This window comes from Panthera leo, chromosome A1, assembly GCF_018350215.1.
Source record: "Panthera leo isolate Ple1 chromosome A1, P.leo_Ple1_pat1.1, whole genome shotgun sequence".
Classification (NCBI taxonomy): Eukaryota; Metazoa; Chordata; class Mammalia; order Carnivora; family Felidae; genus Panthera; species Panthera leo.
The window spans coordinates 213,611,504-213,619,805 of NC_056679.1; positions in this window are offsets into that span (position 1 = coordinate 213,611,504).

Here is an 8,302-nt window from a genome sequence, read left to right on the forward strand (position 1 = left end):
TAAATGTGCAAGCTTCCTCTTCCCTCAGCAGGCAATTCTAAGCCATGTTCTTACTGATTCCTGAGGGGAACTGAGCGCCTGTTGACTATGGCAGTAATCTCATTGATCTGTTGTTAACTTTTCCACCTTCCTACCTTACTTTCACTGCTTCTTCACATCCTGATTTCACCTCCAAGATAAACCACATGCACTCAAATCCCTTCAATACCTGCTCTGAGGAGGACTTAAACTAAAATAGATGACCAGGTTTGGTCCTAGAAAGTTGACCCTCAAGAATCGGACTACAGAATTTGTTCACTCCCTGGTCAGGGAGCAACGAGAATCTCATTGCCGGTTTAAGTGGGGGTTGTGGTAATCCATGGCATGCTGGGTTTACTAAGACTCTCATGTATGATTGTTTAGGATGAGGTGCAGGTAGAGGGTCTGGGCTAGGGAATAGTTACTGCTCTTGAAAGACATGGGGCAATGGTAATTATTAAGAACTGTGGAGGAGGCTGACTTTTCGTTAACTTTCCTGGAAGCCTCGGAGAATGGCACATTAGGTTGGCCAGCTGTCAACTCAGGGCGTGCTAGAAGGCTCTCATGGCCAACTTTAATTAATCTGACCCTCATCTCTTGCAGCAGGAGGGCAGATTGTGCTGAATATTAGCCTCAGAATACAATCATAAAAATGTCAGAGCTCTAATGGATATCTAATGCACAGCCAGAGCAGGTGTCCCATCTTAAATTCAGAGCCCTGGAAGGGAAGAAATAGGATTGTGAAATCTGGATGGTTTTATTTAGGTGAATGCACTACACAGTCCAAACCCAATATTTCTCTGAATCTTCCAGACAGGCATGCTTCTTGGTAAACAGGCCGCCTTTCTCTCCTGTGTTGTCTGATACTTTCCTTCCCTTGCTCCCTTCCTTCTTCTCAAACTTGATCCATTTGTAATCTATTTTGTTGTAAGGAGTGAATTGGGAATCCAACCTTTTCTTTTTGAACTAGCTATCCAGTTTTTTAGCACCATTTATTGAATATTTCATCTATCCCCACTGATATAAAATGCACCCTGACTGTCTAATACATTCCAGTATGTACTTGGGTCTTGTGGGAGAGAATGCTAAGTATTCACCAAACCTTTTCCCTCCTCTTTCTGGGGACACAACAGGGTGGTCTCTCAGCTTCCAGCGCAGTTCGGAAATGATGGGCCTGATACCCAGAAGCCTTCAGCATGTGACCTTCTAACCTCCTTGCCTTCTGGTAGATGGAATGGAGCTATCCTCCAGGAAAACTCAGGAAGCCACATGTTCACAATGGCAGAGTTACAGATACAAGGGGCAGGAGTCCCAGACGCCTCGTTTGCATGAGAGCCTGCAAAGCAGAAACACTGGTTTTGGACTTTATGAAAATGAGGAATAACTTTCATTTTTTATGAGCCATTTGCTTTTTCTTTTTCCCTTAAACTAGATATCCTTACTTTAACTAACATAGATCTATTTCTGGACTCTATTCTGTTCCGTTCCATTGTCTGACTACCCGTATGCTGGTATTACAGTTTTAATTAATATAATTTTATAATGTATTTTGGTACATAATAGGGCTAATCCCTTCATTAACTTTTATTTTACAGTTTTGGTTTCCCTTGCATGATCGTTTTTCCGTATGAACTTTAGAATTAGCCTCACTACTTAAAACAAGATCTCCTTCATATGCTTATTGAAACTGCATTATATGTAGCTTGATATATACATTGATAAAACATTGACATCTTTATAACATTGAATATTCCTCTACAAACACATATCTTTCCATAGATATTTACACCTTCATTTATATTCTTCCATAACTTCATAAAGCTTTTTTTTGTATAGGTGGTGATTTTTCATTTAGTTTATTCATAGGTTTTTTTTTTTTTTTTTTTGAGTGAAGTGATGCTATTGTAAGTAAGATCTTTTCTTCTGTTATATTTTATAATTGTTGTTGCTTATATAGGAAGCCTACTGGAGGCTGTGTTGCCCATCTTAGCGTGATGTCAAATAAAAATCAAACACCAGCCTGACAGCCAAGAAAAGCACTTAAAAGAAAAATAAATCTTAAAAATTTTTTGTAGATGTCTCTACTGCACAGCAGAAAAACAGACTGTATAAACAGAAGGTATGTGGTTGTGGGTTGATTCAGAATGGTCATAGAATGTCCTCCTTTTTGACTGAAGTTCCAAAGAGCTACTGCATTTATAAACTTTCCATACTCTTCAACAGACACGCATTGTCATGTTGCAGTTTGAGGAGGCCCAATAGACATAACTGTTCTCCAATAAGTTTCTAAACAACTTAGAAATATGCATAGGCATTCAGGCAGATGGAGACAAAAAGGTCATCATTACTAGTAAAACTGATATTAGAGAACACGGCTTAAGTCTGGGGCAACAACTGGATAGCACCTCAGATGAATTTTGCCGCCCACGGGCACCACTGCACAATGTAAGCTCTCTCTCCCAGGGCCTGTTCTTACAAACTATGGAATGAAGGACAAAGCAGAACATATACAGACTTCCAATAGAAGGCATTCGAGAATTCCCTTCTTTCACTCTTCCTTGCCTGGGGAGGAATGAGTAAAAGGGCACAGCAAGGTCAGGACTCTAATGGAAGGTGCCTCCTATAGAAGGAAAATCAGAAGTGAGGAAAAGTGTTTCTCCACCAACACTCAGCAAAGCTATAATCTTTTTAGGGACCCAAAGTTCATATCCACAGTTTTTGATGGTACTGTCCAATATAGGATTTTAATTTTAGGCCAAATTCAAACTATATGTATTAAAAAATTTTTTTTTAAATTTATTTTTGAGAAAGAGAGAGAGAGAGAGAGCACGCACGCGTGCTCTTGCACGTGAGCAGGGAGGGGCAGAGAGAGAATGGCAAAGAGGATCTGAAGCAGGCTCTGCGCTGACAGCAGAGAGCCTGATGCGGGGCTCAAACACACGAACCGTGAGATCATGACCTGAGCCAAAATCAAGAGTTGGACGCTTAACTCAAAGTATACTATAAACTCATAGACTCTCAGAAAAATACTCAAGGATGTGCAATAGTCAGTGGAAAAAGTGAATCAGCATAGAGGCATAGAGAAGGTGGAGAACATGATAGGTAGCAAATAGTTACGGTGATTTAAACCAAAAAAAAAAAAAAAAAGAAATAAGAACTTTTAAGACCCATAACAAAAGAGCCTGCCATACTTCTTCTTTTTTTAAATGTTTATTTATTTATTTTGAGAGAAAGAGAGAGTGTGTGCAGGGAGAGAGGCAGAGAGAAAAGGAAAGAATCCCAAGCAGGCTCTGGGCTGTCAATAGAGTCCCATGTGGGGCTCGATCCCGTGAACCACAAGATCATGGCCTGAGCTGAAATCAGGAGTCAGTCACTTAACCAAATGAGTCATCCAGGTGCCCCAAGGCTGCCATACTTCTAATTTAAGGAATATAATGAACCCATGAAATACTGTGCTGATTTAAAAACTATTTAGTTGAGAGTCAGCAGAACTGCAAGATTGTGGCCCACATTCTCTTGGCGAGCTGCTGATCTAATCTCAGACAACCTTGGACTCTACTAGGATAGTTAGTTCCTAGGGAATGAAACAAGTTTCCAAGCATGCCAAAATTTTGTATAGAAAATGTATCATTCTAGTTCTTAATCATGTTTTGAGATTTGTTTATTGGCATCTTACACTCTGAGTGATGCGTTCATTTTTCTATGAAAACCAAAGAACCTATAAATTTAAAATAAATTGTTTCTTTAGAAAAAAAATAAAGAGTTGGATGCTTAACAGACAGCCACCCCGGTGCCCCAAACTACATGTATTTTCACATTACATTAACATGAGCACTGTGGAACATGCTTCTAATCAGGTGTTTTGTTTTGTTTTTTAATTTTTTTTTAATGCTTACTTATTTTTGAGAGACAGAGCATGAGGAGGAGAGGGAGACACAGAAGCCGAAGCAGGCTCCAGGCTCCAAGCTGTCAGCACAGAGCCAGACATGGGGCTTGAACTCACAAATTGTGAGATGATGACCTGAGCCGAAGTCAGTCGCTTAACCGACTGAGCCAACCTGGCGCCCCTACTTCTAATCAGGTTTTATCTCTAAGAGAACAGAGTGCAGAAGAGCTGGAAAACTGACACGATTGCCTTTCTCTCATTTATAACACAGTTATTCTATGGATATGATCACTAGATTACAGGTATTATCTTTTAGTTCTTTTGGACTCATGTTTTTGACATACCTAATCCTTGGTAAATGTTCTTGTATTAGTAATGCCTGCATTTGTCCAATTTGCTGTCAAAAATAGCATGCTCAGAAGAGGATGTACAACATAGGGCACACAATGTTTATTACTGCCAGCCTTCCAATGACCACTGATATTTTCTGTACTCATTAATTCATTAGACATTAAAAAAATTTTCTTTTAATGTTTATTTATTATTTTGAGAGAGACTGAGCGCAAGTGGGGGAGAGACAGAGAGGAGACACAGAATCTGAAGCAGGCTCCAAGCTCTGAGCTGGCAGCAGAGCCTGATGGAAGGGGGGCAGACTCAAACCTATGAGCCCCTAGATCATGACCTGAGCTGAAGTGGGACACTTAACTGACTGAGCCATTCAGGCACCCCTAAAGTTTATTTATTTTGAGAGAGTAAGAGAATGAGCAGGGGAGGAGGGGCAGAGAGAGGGAGAGAATCCCAAGTAGGCTCTGCACAGCACAGAGCCCATCGTGGGGCTTGATCTCACGAACCTCGAGATCATGAGCCAAAATCAAGACTTAACCAACTAAGCCACCCAGCTGCCCCTCATTAAACATTTTTGAGGCCTTATGATGACCGAGACTATGGCAAGGCCTGGGACTACAAAGATGTACGATATGACCTCAAGGAGCTCACAGTACACTGGGGAGGGCAGATGTAAACAGCTAACTAATGTGCAATCCTGGAGTCCAGTACAGAGTCCCTTAGGAACACAGGGATTCATGACTAACACAAGATTAGATTGCCAAGCTCATATAACTAGTAGCAGGCAGAGGTAGTATTTGAACTTGGACTGATTTTAAAGCCACCAATACCTCAGGGTCACTTTGTGATGACGGTGCCATTCAGTGCCTGTGCTGCTCCAGATGTGGCAATGCTGCAGAAGGTGGATGGTGCTGCCACGCCATTCTCAGGGCAGTTTCTGTTGAAACAGCTGACTTTCCAGTCTAGCTCCAACTCTGCCTCAAGGGAGACAATGAGGTACGTCCCTCCTTGAGCCGTCAGGGTCACGTCTGATGGGCTGCTACATAACCTTATGAGGCCACGCGGACAGAGGCATTCCCTCTTCCTCTGAGGAGCCCACTTTCCTTAACACTCGCCAGGCAGAGGCAGCTCTGTGGTAAGGCTGAGACCCAGAGGAGGGACGTGTGTGAGGGGTCTGGAAATAATAGTGAATTGGTTGGAGGTACTCACTCCACCCCCACCTCCCTGTCATGCTCCAGTGGATACATGAGGGACTTTTTTTGGTACCAGGTCACCTATACATCAGCAACATCAAAAATGATGACAATTCTTGGGGCGGCTGGGTGGCTCAGTGGGTTAAGCGTCCGACTTCAGCTCAGGTCATGATCTCACGGTTCATGAGTTCGAGCTCTGCATCAGGCTCTGTGCTGACAGCTTGGAGCCTGGGGCCTGCTTCGGATTCTGCATCTCCCTCTCTCCCTGCCCCTCCCCTGCTCTCACTCTGTCTCTCTCTCTCTCTCTCTCTCAAAAATAAATAAAGATTAAAAAAAATGATGAAAATTCTAGATTCTATGAAGGTAATTTTAGATTCTATGAAGGTAATTTTAAATTGGGGGGCAGGTAGCAACTTCCAAACAATGTCTACATCAGGGGTTTAGCATCACAAATTCTAGCTTTATCTACAAGCAGGCAGGAGGGAGTGTGAAGAGGAGCAAAAGCTGGGGCAGGCTTTGACTTCTCTGACATGCATCGCCCCCACCCCTGCCCCCAATTGCATGAATACACATTTTACAATTACGAATAAATAGATGCTTGCACCAATTTCAAGACAACACTTTTACACTATGAGTAACTCTGCTTAAAGCTGTTACTTCTTGGGGTACCTGGGTGGCTCAGTCGGTTGAGTGTCTGACTCAGTTTCAGCTCAGGTTGTGATCCCAGGGTTGTGAGATCAAGCCCTGGGTCAGGCTCTGTGCTGAGAATGTGAGAATGGAGCCTGCTTGGGATTCTCTGTCTCCCTCTCCCTCTCTTGCATTCTCTCTCATTCAAAAATAAACACATAAATAAATAAATAAATAAATAAATAAATAAATAAATAAATAAATAAAAAGCTATTACTTCTTTTCTTATGGGCAAGGACCAGCTTTCTTTGACTAAAAAAATTTGAAAATCCATTATTCACAGAAATACAGTGGAAGCTAATGTAGGGTTTTAAAAAAATCAGTGTTTAGGAAAGGCATAAGAAGAGCAGTTGAGACTTGGAATAGCCATCACAGGAGACACTAAGTAGGGCTGAGTTTGGAAATAACAGTCAATGTTTACTGAATGGTTCTTGTGTTAAGGGTTTTGTGTGTGTTATTCCTCACAACATCCCAATGAGTTAAGTTCTCTTACTGTAAAAGGGAAGCTGAGACTTAGGTCACGCAGCAGGAACATGGAGAAGGGGACACTGGAGCCAGGCAGTAGCTCTTTGAAGCTCACAGTTTTACCACTATGCTCTACTATATTTCAGTCATAACACTTCTTTCTTGTCTCAGTCTTGGCATGATTCACATCAACTAGGGTGCGAAGGCTCCTAAACAGTGCTGGTGGCCCACGGACGGGCTTCAGTGATCTGTCTGCTGTTGATGAGCATTTTGACGTTACAGACGTGCTAGGGATGCTTGTAGCTGGAGGATGGCTATTCAACAAGGTCTTCAGAGAACGTAAAATTGTGCAGCCTCAGCCTTGCTTCAGCCTCTGCAATGAGCCCCTGCTTCTGAATCACAGGAACCAAACTCACAAGATACTAATGTATAGAATGTCAACTTACTAATTTGCGGTGGTGAGACATACGCTTCCAGTGATGAATATTTACTGTGCAGAGAACTCCCTCCTAAGAATCCAGGTTCACAGAAACCTTGTCGCCATAACTTCATTTGTTGAACTCAAATGAGAATAAAGGGACAGGATGGCACTGGTGTTTGGGATCCCAGAAGTGCAGCTAGAACTACAAAACCACAGAGGCAGTGCAGGACCAGTTAGTTTAGAAACAAGCACAAGAGAGCGCTGTGACTCAGAATAACCAAGTACAGCCTAATAATGAGTATTTACACAGCTGATCCTCATGTATCTCGGGCATTTCTAAAAGATGTCCAACAAAAACTCCTTTAGTTTCATGCAAGTACTTTCTCCTAAGCTGTCTGGTGAATGAGATAATCTTGTAGTAAGAAACACACCACTGACTGTAAACCATTAGCAGTATGATGCACCCATTGCCAACAATCCAGGGCCACTACTGCTGAAACAAAATAAAGATTTGGATAGAGTATCATATAAAGGTGAAGAACTTTGACTAAGAGCTCCTTGAGGACATAGAACAAAGATAGAGGCCTACAGAAAAAAAAAAAAAAAAGTATATATATATATATAAATTAAATATATAAATAAATATATATAAATATATATATAAATAAATAAATATATATAAAAATTATATATATAATATATTGTCATAATATATTATATGTCAATATATATGTCAATATATTATATATATATATATAATATATATATATATATAAATATATATTGAGGAGGGCACCTGTTGGGATGAGCACTGGGTGTTGTATGGAAACCAATTTATATATATATATATTTTATATATATATATATATAATATATATATTATATATATTATATATATATAGTGCTCATCCCAACAGGTGCCCTCCTCAATACCCATCACCCACCCTCCCCTCCCTCCCACCCCCCATTAGCCTTCAGTTTGTTCTCAGTTTTTAAGAGTCTCTTATGGTTTGGTTCTCTCCCTAACTTTTTTTTTTCCTCCTTCCCCTCCCCCATGGTCTTCTGTTAAGTTTCTCAGGATCCACATAAGAGTGAAAACATATGGTATCTGTCTTTCTCTGTATGACTTATTTCACTTAGCAGAACACTCTCTAGTTCCATCCATGTTGCTACAAAAGGCCATATTTCATTCTTTCTCATTACCAAATAGTATTCCATTGTGTATACAAACCACAATTTCTTTATCATCAGTTGATGGACATTTAGGCTCTTTCCATAGTTTGGCTG